The following is a 19,852-nucleotide window of genomic DNA, read 5'->3' on the forward strand; positions in this document are numbered from 1 at the left end:
ACAGTACTGCACGTGTAGGGAAAAAAATCGAGAGATTTATTACGCTTTTCAACGTCTCAGGAATACTTTGCGACAAATGAAATCATTTGATTTTCATGCGAATTACGAAGGTGAGTGATCCAGTCGCAGAAAATGTGAGAGGTCAGAAGCCAAACCTTAAAATTTATTCCCTCGTTTATGGCATCATCGCTTTCGCTTTGGTCAAAGAAATGCGGCACTGAAATCAAAGAAATTACCTCACAATTTTTGAGGACCACACTTCTATAAAGCGTAATTTATAAATTTGTACTCAATATTTTGCTAGAATTTTTCGTCGCGAAACTAGACTTCAGGGCTAGGAAAGGAAATAATTCTAGAAATTAGAAATTTTCACCAAATCGACCAGCTTAACAAGAGGACAAGTCGGCCTGGCTGGTGCGTGGTCATGCGGCTAAAAACAGCGCTAAGCGAGACAGGAGATCAGGAACACGACGCTGTCCCCACTTTTCGCACAGCGCGACATACGTATGTCAGCAGACGATGAGCGCATGTCTGCTCCGACGAAACAAGGCCAGCACTTCCCTCACTATTGTCCCAAAGTAAAATCATTCCGGTTAGTGCAGAGTGTCAAAACATGTTTTTTTTCAATGCCTAGCGCATAAATGGCAGTAACGCTTTCTACATGTTTACTACTAACCATATATACAATACACAGTGCAAACTATTTTTCTTTATAGGCCTTACGCGGCCAACGCGAGCTCGTGTACTTCGACAAATTACTAAGTTGGAAGCATCGACCATTGCTATGATTCGCAGAAACTGGAAACGCGCCTATAAGCCTTGAAAACCCGCACTCAACACCTATCCGCGACGCCACTCCCCGCCCTTTTGCCTACCACGAGCTTGCTACCGACTGCAGCGCCACCTCGTTTGTTTACAAACATGCAGGAGGTCTATAGGGACCCCAACCGAAATTTTGCCGCGCGACGACAGCGCCGTGCTCCCCCGTAGCGGCGGAATTCTGAAGCGTCGATAGCGCACGACGGCGACGGGGCGCTCTGACTGGCCGTGTTCGCGTGCTACGCCAACACCACCTAGACATTTAAGGCCTCTCTACGATTTCTCCTCCGACGCGTGACGTCACCGCACTACGACGCGGGAGCAGCCACCGCCGACCGCTGTGGCAGCACCTCCTGGCGGCCGCTGCCGCCGTTCTCCTCCCGCGCTGTTTCAAATTGTTGATGTGCGGAGTACTCCGAGGCGTATTTGCGTATAGCAAATTGAAGATAATGAATTTCACCGTTTTAAAAGACATGAAAGATATCTGGTTCAATGTAACAATCTTCGTTCGCATTTCTGAAAACTGTTAAATCATTTAAAAGCTTACTTCGTGCAGTTTTTCTAGTAAATTGTTGAAAGCAATCACTTGAAAGGAGACATCGCGATTGCTGTAAACATCACTACCGTCGTGTTTGAACATGTGCTGCACGTGTCGTGTGTTACATGCTGTTCCTCCGCCGTTCTTTCTTTCTGTGTCATTTGCTGAAGCTTCCTTGCGGGCTGTGAATATTGGAAGTGCAATCCTGGGAAACGTCTGTGAAAGTGCTGTGCGCGTGTGACAGTTCCTGAGCCATTTGTTAAAATGCCAGGACACTGTTGTGTTCCCGGCTGCCGCGGGAATTACGATGGAGAAAAGTCTGTGCGCGTCTTCACTTTCCCAGCTGATGCTGACAGAAGGAGGCAATGGTTGAAAGCCATTCCACGTTTCGAACCCGGAAAGCGCTCAGTGGTAAGTCGAAAAAGCGTGATATTTATTCCGTGACGTAGCTATGTGTACATAATGCGCTACAACATGGCCTAGTGGGCGAGCTGGAAATATTCTAAATTTGAAATATTTCACTGCGCTAATTGCTATTGCACCCACGGAATTAATCATCTTAAATATGCTAACCTTATCTGCGCTGGGCTTTGCAGGTCAGCGAGCGGCACTTTAAAGAATCAGACATTCGGACTTCTTCTAAGTATGTGGACTCAAAAACGGGCAAAGTCGTCGAGGCAAAATTGAAGATCGTTCGTCTCAGCTCCGACGCCATTCCCAGTGTATTCCCGAACTGTCCCGCGTACCTTTCTGCGCCCGCCACTACGTCCTGAAAAGCACCGACTGAAAAGAGAATGCGTCTTGAAGCAGCTTCATTACGAGATGCCATCGCCATGTCACTCCAGACACACGAGGAGGAAGAAGCAAAGAACAAGATTGACACTTTCCAAGTTCTACTGGAGTGCCTTCCTGAAATCAAGCTTTCTGATTTTTGGAATGTTATTTCTCGACCTGCCTGCGTCCTTTTTCTCAATCTTGCTGTTGATGACGTCCCTCGTGTTTTGTCGTCAGTCACGGTCTTAGAGAGCCTCACGGTGAAAGTTCATTACCGAAATGTGCAGCTGACTACAATTGATGGCATAGATACCATCCCTAACACAGTACATAATATCCGTTGCTTGATAGGTCTGCTGGATGCTGTAGAGTCGTTTCACGGAAAATTGTTGTCTAAGCATGAAGAAAAAATTGATGGTTTGCTTAAGTTGGCACTTTCCCTGCTTGAAGATGCCTTAAATTGTGAACTGGCAGATGTTGAACAACCCAATGCAGTTAGTTTTTTGAAAGAGCAAGTTTCTCTTCTTCTTGTCAAGCATAGCAGGTAATCCCGGTATTCTGCAGAGTTGCTGGTATTCTCAAGTATTTTATTTACAGTTTCTCCGCATGCTTATAGGTTCCTTCACAGTTCCGGAAACCTTAGATTACCCCATCAATCTACAATACGTCGTATATGTAACTCCTACAGCGTAAGCCCGGCAGCTGAACAGCAAGGCACTTCTTTCCTATCGTATGCAAAGAAGCTTGTCGCAGCAATGACGGAGCATGAAAAAATTGTTTTACTCATCATGGACGAAATTAACCTGCAGCCGTATTTTGATTATAAGGGAGGAGTAATTGTTGGTGCGGCTACAAATAGCCCTAATGCAGCAAAAACATTTTTATGATGCAAAGCTTGCTATCGCGTCAGAAGAATGTTGTGCACATACTGCCAGTAGAGCGCATCAACGCACAGCAGCTTCACACTATTCTGCATAGCATCATTACTCAGCTAGAGCATGTTGGGTTGCGTATAATCGCAGTCATAGCTGACAATAACTCAATCAACCGGAAAACAATGTCACTTTTTGGGGCCCCCTGCAAACTTCAGGGCCCGGATTACGGAACTCGCTCCGACCGCTCTACAATTGAGAGCGCTCTAAAATGCCCGCTCCTATTGGTCGCCGGCGCCATTTTGAAAAGTTGCGTCACGGGAAGCTGCAATGGCGTCACGGACAAGAAAAAACGCATGACGTTGAACACCTAATTATGCCCGCGGTTTTAGACTGTTTTTTGCGACCGCGAAGAGTCGGTCTACAGATTTTTAGAGGGAAAATGGCGGCGGCGTCGTCTGCTGTTTATTGGTGGCGGAGGCGGCAACGTCGGCGCCAGCAACGACGAAGGACGGTGTACGAGGACGAGCTGTTCCGTCGGTTATTTCGACTCGGTAAGGAGAAAGTGGAGTGGTTGTGCGGCGAACTTGCAGACGAACTGCGAGGCCTACGGACGAGCGTTTTGTCGGTGCGGCGGCAGGTGCTGTGCGCTCCGTTTTTTTTTGCCTCCGGGGGCTTTCAAGTGTGCGTCGGCAACGAGCAGACCGTCGGCCTCGCACAACCGACGGTGAGCAAGTGCGTGCGGCGTGTGGCTGAGGCCATCTGCAAAGTCGGCGCACAGAAGGGATGGGTGCGTTTCCCGGCGCACCCCGAGGAAAAAGCGGCAGCGAAGGCGACCTTCCTTCCCCGCGGCACCATCCCAGGCGTCGTCGGCTGCGTCGACGGCCCGCTGATTGCCATAAAAGCGCCGCGGGGAGACCCAGCAAACCGGGCAGCATTCTGGAGCCGCAAAGGATACTATGCGATGAACACCATGATCGTGAGTAGACTGGCTTTCTGACCGCATGGGTTCGAAAGCCGCGACCTCGACAGTGGAAGTTCACGTCCAAGATTGTCTGCCTGTGTTTCTCGCAGATCTGCGACGCAGACATGAAGATCCTTGCGGTCGACCCTCGCTGCCCGGGGTCTTGTCACGATGCCTTTTCTTGGCGCTACTCACGGCTGCGTCGGAAGGTGGAGCACGGGCTGCTGGAGGATGGAGAGTTTCTTCTGGGTAAGCAGCACTTCGACAGCACGTATTAAGCTACAGCAGTGGCTCATACCTAAAAGAGGCAGGTTATAACATGGATGACATGCAACAATATGATGTATCGTATTTATTTTTGTGTATTTACTGTTACTGCTCGTGCAGAGGCACAAGAAACATTGTTATAAAGTGAATCGTATTTCAAGCGTAAAACATCATGGCAGAAGAGGTGTGCACATCGTTATTGCCGTGTAAGATATCGCAGTACATCATTAACCTAGAAGGCTGTGCTTACAGAGGTACCCCTTAGTCATGAATATTCTGCATGCCTATGAATTCTGGTTCAGCATACTGGCTTTGAGCTGCTTGATATGAATCATTTATTACATAGGCAACAACACACTTCACTGCAAATTTTGGTCGTGCAGGAGACAATGGATATCCACTGGAGCCGTGGCTGCTCACACCAATGTCAGGGCATCCTGGTGCAAACACTGCAGAAGGGCAGTACAACGCAGCACACGCCTCAATGCGATGTGTTGTGGAACGCTGCATTGGTGTTCTCAAAAGCCGCTTCCGGTGCCTTCAAAGGTACCGGACACTCCACTACGAGCCGGAGCGGGCGGTGGTCATCATTGCAGCGTGTGCTGCGTTGCACAACATCTGTCTTGAAGAAGCCCTGGCTGCAGACGAAGACGACACTACTGATGACCCTGACAACAATGGACCACCTCTGCTTGCCGGGTACTTGGCGGGGACAGGATCCCGCATGACCTACCTGCGTGGTAGAGCCATGCGAGACCGTATAATTGGCCTCTTTGGCACAACCCGTCCGCAGAGGCAAGCACACCTGCAGATGGTGCGGCGACAGCAGCAGCGGCAGCAGCAGCGGCAGCAGCAGCAGCAACAGCAGCACCACCGGCAGTAAGCCCTAGACCATCTGGCAGCTGTGGCTGCAATGACTCGCCGTGCTGGCGTGGCGAGTTGTCGTAGCCACTCTTGCTACGGGCAGTGCCATTGCCCTCTGTTAGTGCGCGAGCCCCTGTGTGATATGATGCCCTTGGCCACTGGTAGCCACATTCCAGCATTTGTAAATTACTTTATCTTACGTGTGCTTGAAAGCCTCCAGTGTCAAGGTATGAAGTGCACACACCAACTGCTGCTCCACCGGCAGTGGTCACCAGTACGCCTTTCAGTGCATCAGCAAGCTTGCCGCACAGCTACTGCACTTTCTCCTTCTCAAGTCGAAATACACGCCGAAACAGCTCGTCCAACATGTGAAATGCATCCTTGTACACCGTCTTTCGCCGTTGCTTACGTCGACCTGCCCACTTAGGCAAACAGTTGCTTGCTGTAACTATGTGTTTGATGAATGTGCACGAGGGAAAAGTGTGGTGTGGAGACTGCTAGGAACCAGTAAAGCGTTTGTTTTTGCACCACGTTTATTCATTGGTCCCAATAATTTTTTTCGCCACAGCTGTTCATACTAGTTTGCCAACTGTAACACACAGCAGGGAAACAAAAGCATGCAGCATCAACAGTGATTTGCATATGCCTTGTCGAGTGCTGCGCAGAGATTGCACAATAACAGTTGTATCTTACACTCTGGCCAAACGGGCGAGTTGGCTGTACATTTTTAAGGCGAACAGTGCGAAAGACATAGCCGGAAAGCACAGGAAGCACAGGATGAGCACTCGTCCTATGTTTTCTTTGCTTTCCGTCTAAGTCTTACACGCTGTTTGCCCCTTAAAAAAAAAGCTTCATCTTGACTGCCAGCTTGAATGCTAGTAATCACAGGTTTGGCATGTTGTGCAGACTTGTAGGCTCGGTGCAGCCCTGGTTTGCAGTTTTCTGAAACACATTGCATAACTGGTGGAATGCACAGCAAGTGCTACACGACATTGCTCTTCGTAGATTTTACTGGACTAAAAAATCATGTTACGTGTAAAAGACACACGAGTATCACAGACGATGATGCCAACATGGCTGCGTTTGAAGTTGTAAAGGGATCCACAAACGAGAGATATTAACATTGTTGCATCATACCTTTAAAGGCGGAGCTCAAGCATCCGCCAAATTTTTTTTTGCCTGCATTCAACACTAGTTCAGAAGCGACTTTGGACGAATGCTGGCAAGCCTCATTTTTCCTCGGGTCTGCTGAGGATAGAACATGTTACAATGCACACAATGGACACTTTACGGAAAAGCAGGAAAAGTAATGCGAAAAAAAAACGACTCAGGAACATGCAAACAACCTTAACAGACACAAAATCGAAGTGTTCAAAATTTATCCAGAATCCCCATATTATGGTGCCCTTCATAACTAGTCACTTCAGAACAACTTTGCCCCACATATTGCAATGAAAGAAAACAAGCACTAGAAATTGCACCTTGTGCACCTGCCACAGCTGCAGGTAAACATTTGAAAGGAATGGAAAATAAAAGAGTATAGGAGGCTTTCACTCCTGGCAGAGCTTAAATTACATAACTGGAAGAAAATAAACAGTGTGAAGCATCCGGGCCTGCAGAGCTTACAAGAAAAAAAAAATGATGCTATGGCACATGACAGAGATGATCTTGAATAAATACAAAAACAGAAACCTGACAGAGAAGCAGACAATGTAAATAAACAAACACATAAAACAGAAATTTTAACAAGCAAACTAAAAATAGTTCAATGAGTCTGCACCTGGCAGAGAAGTAAATAATGTTCTTGAATAAATATAAACATATGAAGAGGTTCTTTCATAAAAATAAAAACAAGCAAATAATGACATAAATATGAACGATTCAATGTGGTGCAGGTGGCTCAAGCTGCTTTTGTAAGATTAGCGTCAGTAGGTTCACATTCTGGATGAGCAGCTCTTGCTGACCATTTGACGCCTGCACAGCATCTGTCACCTCCCATATGGCCTGCATGTAAAAATACTTCCAATTACAAATTATTACTGACAACCAATTTTGAGATCTCGCTTAAGCTTTATGTAAAATTTCAGGTGCTGAGATATTTTGGACAAAGTATGGCTGTAGAAGACTCGTGTCAGTTTCATAAACTCAGCTGTCCCAACCACCTCCCACAAGAGGCGTCAAAACAGAAGTAGAGGTGCTCAAAAGAGAGCACTGATATTTATGCTTCAGGTGACGGCTTCGACTCTTCAAAGTGCAGTGTGCGCAGCGAGTACACACCTCCAGCATGCTTTGCTGAAAAGCAGCGTCCTGGCGGTTCCGGGCGTCAGTAAGGGAATCCAAACGATGCGATTCATACAGCATCTGGCGCAGCACCTTATTGGCCCCATCGTCTCGCCGTCGCTTCCCAAGAAGGCTAGGCGTGGCACGTGTTGAGGGCTGCAGTGGGGGCTCTGGTGTGTGCTGCTGTGAGGGCTGCGGCGAGGGCACCGGTGTAGCTGTCGGGAAAGAAAATGTGCTCATCACGTGGTGGAATACGCAAAACATTTGGTACAATGTGTTAGAGGGCTTGACATAAATATACAGGACAGCAATCTTGGGCAGCATTGTAGTAGCATATTTCATGTGCACATTTGCTAGACTGCTAGGAGATGTCACAGCCTCACTGCAAGAGAAATAAACATTCTGCACTGCGTGGCAAAGCCAGAGAGAGATAGTTTTGTGTGTACTGTAGAATCTCTGCAGTATTTTGGCTACTGCTGCAAATGCTGCCAGAGAGTATAGTGCTATTACTTTCAATCAGCTGTCAGAAAGGGTAGTATGGAGCTTGAATAATGGAAAGCCAACTCACGGTCTGTGGGGCTCCGTGTGTCTTGTCGACAACTTGCTGAGGCTCCCCGTTCATCTCCTCTGCTGTAACAGGGTAAAAGGTGCGGCTGATTGGTACTGGCAAACCATGAAACTAAAAGAGCACTAGCAAAAGAGAAGCAATCAATAATGCTCAACCACTTGTCTATGCATTCCTGCACCTCCTCCGAGACTAAAATACACCACAGATGGAATAAACAGTGCTAGCAAGGCGCAAGGCAAAGACATCATGTTTTTAAACGGCTGACCCCTTGTTGTTGAGAATCGACGCAAGCTGGATCCACAGCTCGCGCTTTTCAACAGCTGTGTATGAGTTTGTTAGGTCGGCAGAAGCCCGAGCCAAGAGCGGATGGCTCTTCATAGACTCTATTACGATTAGCTCTTGCTCGCTAGGCATTCTTCAAGTTGGCGCCATTTCGAGACTATAATTCCCGCTTAGAGAATTGCAGCAGCGAACACAGCGGGGAAAACAAACGGAATAGTTTCTGTTCCGCTTTTCGAAAGCAGGGAATAACAGCGAAAAGCCTTTGCTCTGAGTTCGGGCTAATATGTTTTTACAGGAACATATGCGTGTGCTGCGCTGCAGCAACTTATAGCACAGCCAAGAACGACCGAAAACGAGCAAGGTTGTTAGCGTGCGCCCAACCGCCTTGCTTGGTTCTTGCTCCTTCCCAACTGAATCATTTGTGCCAGACGTTTATGAAGCCAAAAAAGTTGATTTTATCCAACAAGCCGTGCTTCGTGGACGCCTTGTATTTGCTAAAGTGAAAGAAACAGAACCCAAATCATATGCTTGGCATGTGGCATCTTTAAACCAATAACACAGGCTTACCTCAAGTTGTCTTCGTCGATTTTCGGGCCCGACGTTTCGTGCAGGTTCCTTTCTGGAGGCCCGTGACCTTCACTGGCTTCGATAATTGTTATCCGCTCACTTTGGACAACCAAATAGAACCTTGATTTCAGACGACGCCTAAAAAAGCAGGAACTAGCCGTGGGATCAGCTGTTTTTTAGAAGGCCGCCATGTTCAGTGTTTACATCTGCCAGCGCGCCCTCATGGCAACAAAACTTACCCACGAAAGCAGTTATTTGCAAAAGTGAATGTCCTTCTTGTTTTACTTCATGGCAGTGAGAGTGAAATACACTTTTATGAAAGAATAAAACAATGTTTATTTTATTCACTGCGTATTCTTATAAAAAAGTTAGCATACGGCCCCTTGCCGTGCAAATTGGCCTCTTGTCGTTCAAATAAGCGCTTCCGGGGCGGCACCCTACTAGCCATTGGTTGATTCCGCGTTCCGTCACGCGTTGACGTCTAGCCTTGTCGTCATGCTGTCGTCATTTTGACGTAACGCTCTACAACTTTAGAGCGAGTTCCGTAATTCGGGCCCAGAGTGTGTATCCACACCCTGCAGACTCTAAACGTCCTCTTCTTTCTGATTGATCCTGTACACTTAATAAAATGCGTCAGAAATAACTGGATCAATCAGCGAAATGCTGGAACATGCATGTTCTTTCCTAGCCCCACAGGACCTAATATAAAGCCACCTTTACTTACAGCTTCATTTAAAACACTTCGAGAACTTCACTCGAAAGAACAGGGTCAGCTGATTAAATAAGCACCAACACTTTCGTCGAAATCTCTGAACCCATCGAATATTGAGCGACACAATGTCAAGCTTGCGCTAAGGATTTTCACCCCGTCTACGGCAGCAGCTCTGCGAGCATGTGGGCCCCTGCAGACTTGAGCTAGATCATGTGTCTGGTACTGCACAGTTCCTTGAAACAATAACAAAGTGGTTGAACATTGTAAATGTAAAGACATGCAACAAGGGTACTCGACTTCGTGATGAGCTGCAGTCACCGATTACATCAGCGTCAAGTCCACAGATCCAGATTCTGTTAAGTATAGTGGAGTGGCTAGATCTGTGACAGGCTCTCAAATTTGACACAGGCATACTTACAAGAGAGACTCACAGTGCGCTCCGACCAACGACAGACACCTTGGTAAAGGTGACTAGGTATTGTCTAGATGAAATGAACTTCGAGTATGTACTTTTAGGAAAGTTTCAGACTGATTGCTTGGAAGAGAGGTTTGGCAAATACCGCCAACTCTCCGGTGCGCAATACCACATTTCCATAAGACAAGTCTATGAGTCGGAGCGAAAGCTTCGTCTGCAGAACATTCTGGAGTTCCCAGAGTTTGAGGCTGCAACAGATGCGGTGGCAGTAAACGATGCAGTACTTGAAGTGTTTGACATTGAGGTAACGGACGACGATTATGCGAAGGTGCCAAATCTCCCAGCAACCACTTACGTTGCTGGCCATTGTGCCCACGCTGCGCTCAAAAAGCTGTCATGCATGACTTGCAAAGAAAATTTAATGCTAGAAGATGAAATTGAAGTAGAAGGTGGGGAGTTAGTCAAGGCCATTACTCGTGGTAGTCTCAAGTTTCCACAGCCTGCCATAGTAAATGCTGTTCTTACTGCTGAGATAGTTCTTGACAAACTGAGAAGCGAACAGCATGCGACACAGTTTCATGCACTACCAAATCAAAAGGAGGCTCTCTTGGCACTCACACATGATGTGTTAAGCGACGGCATTGACTTTGATGTGTGTGAGAATGGGCACACTCCACAGTTGGTAATGCACTATGTCCTAAGTGCAGCAGCAAACACGCTTCTAAATAACCTTTGTAAAAGAAAAAATGATCAACTTATAGTTGAAAAGGCTGCAAAAGAAAAAGAGGGAAAATTGAAGACATTGATGAATTGACTACTCTGTGTGCTTGTGACTGTTTGTGTTAGTTTTTTTTAGTTTCAAAACCAGTTTCTGCGTTGTATTATTATATATTCTGCATATTTTCTTTTGTTTGCTTTCTGTTTACAGCTTTTCTGTTGTTGGCTTCACTTACTGCATTTTAGGATTCAGTGCTGTAACAGTTTCCTTACCTCCTACTCCTACTGATCGTGTTTCTCATCTGAAAATAAAATACGACTTGTGAAAGTCCTGTGCGTTGTTCATTTTCAATAAAAAAATGATACGAACGTATCTTCACACATGCGCGCTTTGATATAAAGTCAGTAAAAGTCTGCTAAAATGTAACTGCTTATACTTTCAAAGAAAGAAGAACAAAAAAAACATTTGGTTAGGGTGTGGGCAAGCAAAACACGATTAAAAAAAAGTAATTTTCTTTTCGAGAGACATAACCAGCACTTTGAAATGCGCGAAATGCGTGCGAGCGCGGAAGCCGAACCTACTGGGCCGTCGCAGTGCGGTGACGTCACACAAACGTGGAGAGGCCTTAAAAAAGTCTAGGTGGTGTTGGCTACGCGCGCTTTCTCCCTCCGCGTTCTCCTCGTGCCCGTCTCCTCGCGGGCGCGGCGGATGCGAGCACAGCCTGACGACTGCTCAGTGCGCAGTTTATGTCCATCGCTGGGCAGTTTTTACGCGGTGATCGAAGTGGCACCGGGGTTGTATAAAGGTGGGGAAGCGTCTTGCTTGACTTGTGGGCTTCTATGGAATGACGCATTTGCTTACTGACGTGTGTGCTGTCAACAGAAATTACCCAGGTGGCAGGAATCGTTCAATGCGAAGTACCGGTGCATTATCGCGCGCTGCAGTATTGATTAAAACTAGTACTACTTATCCATCACCGGCGGCAACAGGAGAGAGCGCTGGCGGGCAGTTAATATATGTGCACTTACTCGGCCGACACCATGTAAAGTGGCAGCGCATACAACTGCGACGGCGAAGATGGCAGACCCAATTCCACATGTGAACTAACCTTGTGTCTCTGTCGTACACAAGAGTAGCAGTGTGGCTCTGCAGATTACAGTGTAGCCAGACCATTGTTGTCCGTAACGCGTTACAATTAACGGCGTTACCGGTAACGCATTACTTTTTTCTGTAAATTAGTAACGTAGTCGTTACCAATTCGAAACTGTAACGGGTAACGTACTTACGTTATCATTTTTCGGTAACGAGCGGTGCCACGTTACTAGTTACTTTTTGTTCCTGTTGTGACCCACTCCGCCCTATTTTTTAGAAAAAATGCGCAGAGCACCTAAAGTGATGTAAATAAACAAAATACACAGGTGCTCCGGACAACCCGTGTTGGGGTTCGCATGTATGCCAGAAAACAGCTGCCCTTGACAACGCACCCTACTAAAAAAAGACGGAATAGCCATAAAGCACAAAACACCTACGCGAACACGCATTCATAGATTTGCCTTCACCTACCTCCCCTTCCCAAGCCGCTCACACACACAACTTTCTACAGAGTGGAAGCACGCCGATCATTTTAAAACATCATATTTTTCAGAATTACTCTAAATTTGTTGAGAGTTCAGCGATGTTGTCTTTGTGAAGTTAGAATTGATGATCGAGTGTCATTTTGTGTTTAATGCCACATTCATAACGTGGCTTCATCATGTAATACACAGTTAGAATCGAACACATGTAACTCTACAGGCATCTTTAGGCTACTATAACATTGCTAAGCTCCTGCACATTTGTGCAAAGTATTCTCGTTAAATCAGGATATCGCGTAAAACCGTTGTTTAGGCTAGTTGTTATTTGGGAAATGTGAGCTTTATAAAATTGTTATCGTAAGTTCCTAAGGTGACGAAAACTTAACATTTATGGCTATCAAGTAACGGCAAAGTAACGTACGGTACTTTTTTTCGGTAACGGTAACGATTACGCGCTACATTTTTTGTAGGTAAAGTATGGCGGTAACGCGCTCCTTTTGTTAACGTAACCAGTAACGTATTTAGCTCCTTTTTTTCGGTAACGCCAACAACAATGAGCTTGACCTCGGGCGGCCGCGCAGTAGTGTTACGTGCCCCGTCGATGCGCATCAAAACTGAGTTGTGCCAGCGGTTTGTGAGTTTTACGTCCTTATTATGTGCGTAGATTGTGCGCAAAGCCGTTTCTGAAGGACTCCGTAATAACAGGTATTATATTTAGATATCCGTATGGTAAATACGCCATATGCTGTAAATACGACCATATGGCAGAAGCGGCTCAGCAAGCGCGACACCGGTAGGAACGGCAATGCGTTACCATGTTGGTCGCATCAGCCGCACGCCCATGCTAACACTCTCAAAGTTCAACAGAATGGGATTCATTAATGCACACCTATATTGCGAAATACGCTTTCGTATTTCGCACAAATCTAAACGCGGCGCGATTTGATCTGTGGCACTGGGGTGAGCAGCATAGCGCGAAATCCATTGAAACACCGCGCAAAGGGAAAAGAAAAAAGTAGCAGAAACATGTCACCCGCACGCACGGCGGAAGCGAGCAGATCGAGCCGAGCTAGGACTATTTGAAGACACGAAGAAAAAAAAACGCTAAACGCATTCGTGCCGCAGCTTCGTTGGAAGGTAGGCAGAATTTCAGTTTTCACTTCGTAGACCACGTGGTTATGCGCTCTGGGCACAAAACTAGGGCGTGACGAAAGCAGCGCCCTTTTGGACTGTTTGCTTGATGCCGCGCACACGAGCTGCTCCCTCTGTAAACCACGAAAGCGCGCGCAAAATTTTCGTAGCAGTGTCAAAGCGTGCGGAAAACCCTCGAGTGGGCGCGCTCTTCTCTCACAACGGCGTCCATGCACGAGCGGAGAGAGCATAGCGCGCGCAAGCAAGCTCCTCTCTCAACGGCGCCGAAGCCCAAGCCAGAAAGAACGAGTGCGCGCGCGAAACTCGTTTCATCACGTGCGGGCCAGGTAACGCACACAAGTCAGTGGCGAAGCTCGTCGTCTTGCCTGATCAATTAGGAGGAATCGCTCAGAGAGGGCGCTGTTCACTGGCGTCCGCAGCGCCCTCTGGCCCAGGCTGTGTCCCCTATAGACCTCCTGCATGTTTGTAAACAAACGAGGAGGCGCTGCAGTCGCCAGCAAGCTCGTGGTAGGCAAAAGGTCGGGGAGTGGCGTCGCGGATATGTGTTGAGCGCGGGTTTTCAAGGCTTGTAGCCGCGTTTCCACTTTCTGCGAATCATAGCAATGGTCGATGCTTCCAACTTAGTAATTTGTTGAAGTACACGAGCTCGCGTTGGCCACGTGCGGCCTATAAAGAGAAATAGTTTGCCACTGTATTGTATATATGGTTAGTAGTAAACATGTAGAAAGCGTTACTGCCGTTTATTTATGCGCTAGGCATTGAATAAAACAAGTTTTGACACTCTGTACTAGTGTCACTGCACTAGTTTTGCACTCTGCACTCTGGACTAGGACAATAGTGAGGGGAAGCGCTGGCCTTGTTTCGTCGGAGCAGACATGCGCTCATCGTCTGCTGACATAGGTACGTGTCGCGCTGTGCGAAAAGTGGGGACAGCGTCGTGTCCCTGATCTCCTGTCTCGCTTAGCGCTGTTTTTAGCCGCATGACCACGCACCAGCCAGGCCGACTTGTCCTCTTGTTAAGCTGGTCGATTTGGTGAAAATTTTTGATTTCTAGAATTATTTTCTTTCCTAGCCCTGAGGTCTAACTTCGTGACGAAAAATTATAGCAAAATATTGAGTACAAATTTATAAATTACGCTTTTTAGAAGTGTGGTCGTCAAAAATTGTGAGGTAATTTCTTTGATTTCAGTGCCGCATTTCTTTGACCAAAGCGAAAGCGAAGATGGCATAAACGAGGGAATAAACTTTAAGGTTCGCTTTGTGACCTCTCACATTTTCTGCGACTGGATCACTCACCTTCCTAATTCGCATGAAAATCAAATGATTCCATTTGTCGCAAACTATTCTTGAGACGTTGAGGAGCGTAATAAATCTCTCGTTTTTACCCCTACACGTGCAGTAAGTACTGTTAGTTATTTCTTGTAAGAAACGTTTTCATGTAACTATGCATGCATAAGTACTGATCATATAGAAAAAGAACTTATCGCGTCATCGTACAGAACAGGGCTTTATGTACATGCTGGCATAAAAAAAACTGCCCACTATCTACTCAACTATTTGAGACCTTGGCGTGACTGGACGACGGTGTTAATTAAAATTACCCAGAACTGCACCAGGTATAGCTATAAATAAAAGGAATTACTGAAACTAGCGTAGGAATTTCGTATTTTCACCAAGTTTAGTTACATATCGCATGCATGAATAACGAAAACACTTTTCATTGCCGCGTCCCCTCTCAATCTCGCCACGTGTCTGTTAGTAGCACGCCTGCGGCTGCTTCTTTCCAAACAAGCTTCGCGATCATGTACTACCTCATGAAACATGACACATGCATGATGCAATGAAAAAGCATATGGCGTTTAGCACACTTAAGGTACGCTATTCTAAGCACACCAACGCGACCGCGCAAGATTGACACAACTTACCAGACTTCTTTCTACTCGAATGAAATAATTACGTCGTCATATGAAGAAACAGTTTCAAGTAAATATTAAATGTCATAAAACGCGCCATTAAAGCATGGTGTGCTATTAACAAAAAAAACGCATTCCTTGGGGGCGAGTGAACCTGTCGGCGCCCCGTGCACTCCGGCTCAAGGTGATAAGTACGTGTGCAGCTGCATATGTCTTTTTTTTTTTCCTTGAGCAATTATCAGCCTACTATCCTGAAGTTCAGGTTATTGAACGCAGTAACTTGCATGCTATTAAGTGCATTGAGTGGCAGTGCCTATCGACTCCCAGACTTCGCGCTTTACTACCGTGGCCCATGCCTGTTAGGCAGTTTCCGAATGCGGCATTTATGCACGAGAAACCTATCGAGGCTAATTTAATATTTTTTTATGCTACTACGCGGATCCAGCAGTGACGCAGCTGGTCAGTACATGCGGCTTCTGCAGTGCACAGCCTTGAAGCAGTCGCCGGCAGCTGCGGCAGGCACGGGCAAGCGGAACCTGTTTTGCCTACCATGCGAAAGTCGCTGCTAACATCAGCGCCACCGCATCTTCGTGACGTCGCGGGGTGAAGGAGGTCCATAGTGACGGAGGTGACGAAAGCCACTGGCTGGCCTGGCCCCCTGCCGGGCAAAAACGCGATGCTGAGTTTCAGTTTCGGTGTTTTGCGAAACGACTGGGATTTCTTCACGACAGGCACAGGGAAAGTTTACACACAAACTTTTGCTTGTATTCTACCGCTTTTGAGGGCGCAAAATTGCCAGCAGCTACTAATATCGCGAGGAAAAGCTAACGATTCAACGATATTTTTATACTTGGATGGCGGTTCAGAATTAATGCTTGAGGAAACAGTGTCTTGATAGATCGGCAACACGCATTCACGCGGTAAGAATTCTGTCCACTATTTCGCTTGCCCTGCGGCTGTCTCCGTCTTCTCGCTCTCTTTTTTTGGGGGGGAGGGGTCTGCGATGCATCTATTGGGATGTTTAGTGCATTCCACAGTTTCTTAGCGGCAGTCCCTACGTTATAATGACGAGCCGTCGTTCGAAATTATGTTTTCGTCAGCCGCAAGTAGAGAGAGTGTAGAAGTCAGCGTCGAAGTGGTAGTATAAAGACCGCAATTCCTCGAATGCAGTCAACTCGCGCGTGTTATGCAGATATCCAGCTCGCGCGCAGCAGCTTCAGATTTGATGGCGTTGCCAATTACACGATCGCTAGCTGCCCTGTCTCGGTGTGTGCCGGCTTACCTGCCAGTCGGAATTTAACACGACACACCACCGCTATGGGTTCCCGCATGCCCAGTATCGTTTGTTGTGTGCCCACCTAACCTCCCAACATTTTCTGCTCCCAGCATCAAATGCGTTCACATGGCCACCATCGTGTCCGACATGCCCAGTTAGCTTCCCAACAAATGTCCGGCATTGCCAGCACGTTCCAGTAGGAAAGTCTTTCTTCCCGGCATGCCCGGTACTTTCGCGACCATGTCCATTATGAATGCCAGCATAAATAATGCTGGTTTTTCCAATAGGGATCGCATATCAGATCTGCCACAGCCTTAATTGGTAACACACTGATACCATCGAAACCAGACGCAGAGCTGTTCTTAATATCGCTGATTATGCTGACAATTTCCAAGGGAGTAACAGGTTTTAAAAACATGGTGTTCTGAATGCTATGTTTAATATATGTGGTAGCTTGTAGAGATGATGCTGAGTTCGTGGCACCAAAATCTAGGAAATGAAGATTAAATTCATTTGCAAGGATTACGCATCTAAAAGGTTGTTCTCCTAACTTCATTTCATTAGGCATACAGTTAGCAGGTTGTCTCAAGAAGCTCGTTATTGTGCGCCATGTTTTTTTGCGGATCGAAGGGAATACTGGCAAATTTATCAGTATAGTACCGCATACGAGACTTCTTTAAATCAGCCCCTAACTTATTCTAAATTTCCTAAACTTTTTAATGTCTCTATGTCTCTCAATGATACGAACTTTTCAAAGAGTTCATTACGGGCTTTTTTTCTGCGCAGCAGGTCTTCAGTTATCCACGGCTTTCTTCCTTTCTTGCTCTTTTTGTGTAACACCAAAGGAAATGCAGTGTCGTAAAGTTTAATCATTCGTTCAAGAAACGGGTTATAAAACGAATTCGGATCTTTCAAACGTTTAATAACGTTCCAGTCTACTGATGCTACTAAATGTTGAAAATAAGTAATGTTGTTTTGCGTAATGTTCCGCCTCGAAATAACTGGATCGATTTTCTGGTTTCGGCATGAGGAAAAATTCGGGAGAAGGCAAAACTGCGCCATGTGATCACTGATATCAGTCATTAAAACGCCAGCTTCTAATTCATTTTTTCCATTAGAAGTTAAACATAAGTCAATCAACGTTTCAGTAGATTCTGTAACTCTAGTGGGGCCTCAATGATGTTAATAAACCCACAAGATGCTAAAAGATCCGTGAATTCCCGGGCACGATCAGACACATGAAAAAGATCGATGTTAATGTCGCCCATGATTACAACAGGCATGTTCATCATTGCCATCTCATCCAACATAAGTTCAAAAAGACGACAAAAATCATCAAACTGACTTACTGATTTACTTCTAATCGCGACTGGACTTCAGCCCTTAAGCATAGAACCGCGTTCCAGAAAGTAAGCCCCGCCACCATTATTCCTTTCCAAATACCTCAGAGGACTTCATACCTATTATAACCCCACAATGCCCTATGTTTCATTATCCCGGCATCTCTTCGCCCTTTTGCTATGGTTGGATGGATGGATGGATACGGCTGAACCCTTTACATCGGGCGGTGGCTCAAGCCACCTAGCCATGTCTTGTGAAATTTTACTCCTGTCTTGCTTTTAGCCACCAATCAGATAAATTTCGCTTGGTTACTTCTAACCTCTTAAAATCCACTTTCCCTTCACTATCCCTAAACCCCAATGCCTTGGGTAAGTCAGCCCCGCTGCCTTCCACTGTAGGGTGAAGCCCTTTACAGAAAAGTATCAAGTGTTCAGCCGTTTCCTCCTCCTCTCCGCACGCAATGCACAAAGTGTCTATCTCCTGGTACCTGACTCTATGGATGGATGGATGGATGGATGGATACGGCTGAGCCCTTTACATCGGGCGGTGGCTCAAGCCACCTAGCCATGTCTTGTGAAATTTAACTCCTGTCTTGCTTTTAGCCACCAATCAGATAACCTTCGCTTGGTTACTTCTAACCTCTTAAAATCCACTTTCCCTTCACTATCCCTAAACCCCAATGCCTTGGGTAAGTCAGCCCCGCTGCCTTCCACTGTAGGGTGAAGCCCTTTACAGAAAAGTATCAAGTGTTCAGCCGTTTCCTCCTCCTCTCCGCACGCAATGCACAAAGTGTCTATCTCCTGGTACCTGACTCTATACTTCTTAGTCCGCAAAACTCCAGTCCTGGCCTCAAACAACAAAGAACTTCCCCTACAATTATCATAGATATTTTCTTTGACAATTTCCTGTTTAAAGGTCCGGTATGTTTCTAGTGCCGATTTCGTCAGCATCCCTGTTTTCCACAAAGCTCTCTCTGTTCCTTTAACCTTTTTCTTAACCGATAATTGCTGATTTGCCCCCTTACTGCTGTCCAGATATTTGCTTGTCAATTTTCTAGTTCGCTTTCTCCATTTCGTGTCAACATTCTTTATATACAGGTATCTGAAAACTTTCCTAGCCCACCGCTTTTCCTCCATCCTTCTCAATCGTTCCTCAAATGCTATCTTACTGCTAGCCTCTCTGCTCTCGAAAGACGCCCATCCCATATCACCCTGTACCCCCTGATTTGGTGTATTGCCATGTGCTCCCAAAGCTAACCTCCCTACTCCCCGTTGCCTAATTTCCAGCCTTGCTTGAACATCTGGCCTCATACACAGGACCGCATTCCCGAAGGTCAGGCTAGGGACCATCACCCCTTTCCAGATCCCTCTTACCACCTCATACCTATTGTAATTCCACAGTGCCCTATTTTTCATGACAGCTGCATTCCTACTAGCTTTATTCATTACATATTTTTCATGCTCTGTCAGATACTCAACACTGTTATTTATCCACACCCCAAGATACTTGTACTCATTCACTACCTTTAGCACGAACTCCTGTATTCTATGCTCGCCGCCCTCTTCATTAAATGTCATGACTGCAGATTTTTCCTTACTATACTTGAAGCCTAATCTATCTCCCTCTGTACTGCATATGTCTAACAACTTCTGCAGGTCTTCCTTGTTGTCAGCCATTATCACTATATCGTCCGCATATATTAGTCCCGGTAATGTCTGTTTAATCAATTGCCCTTGCTTGAAAAAAGATAGGTTGAAACCTAGTCCGCTCCCCTCTAGCTTGGCCTCCAAACCTTGCAGGTACAACATGAACAACAAAGGGGACAGAGGACATCCTTGTCTAAGCCCCCGCTGTATCTCTACAGGCCCTGATACATTTTTTTCCCATTTTATGAGCACTCTGTTACCTCTATATATATCTTTTAAAAGATTAATTACTCCATTTTCCACATCCAAT

At 46.2% G+C, this 19,852-nt stretch overlaps 1 long non-coding RNA gene and 1 pseudogene across 2 annotated transcripts; one reads left to right on the forward strand and one right to left on the reverse strand.

The window, feature by feature from the left end:
- The first annotated feature begins 1,570 nt into the window (after positions 1–1,570).
- Positions 1,571–10,736, forward strand: LOC144112481 (uncharacterized; annotated as a pseudogene).
- LOC144112477 (uncharacterized) lies at positions 6,047–9,344 on the reverse strand. 2 transcript variants are annotated; one of them, XR_013310271.1, is made up of 4 exons: positions 8,796–9,344; positions 7,947–8,008; positions 7,376–7,593; positions 6,047–7,102 (listed from the first exon to the last, which is right to left on the reverse strand). It is a non-coding gene; the product is annotated as an uncharacterized LOC144112477 (long non-coding RNA). The 2 variants fall into 2 exon arrangements; XR_013310270.1 differs by having other exon boundaries at positions 6,047–7,593; positions 8,796–9,343.
- Positions 10,737–19,852: the final 9,116 nt, after the last annotated feature.

Source organism: Amblyomma americanum, unplaced genomic scaffold (genome assembly GCF_052857255.1).
Source record: "Amblyomma americanum isolate KBUSLIRL-KWMA unplaced genomic scaffold, ASM5285725v1 scaffold_186, whole genome shotgun sequence".
Lineage (NCBI taxonomy): Eukaryota > Metazoa > Arthropoda > Arachnida > Ixodida > Ixodidae > Amblyomma > Amblyomma americanum.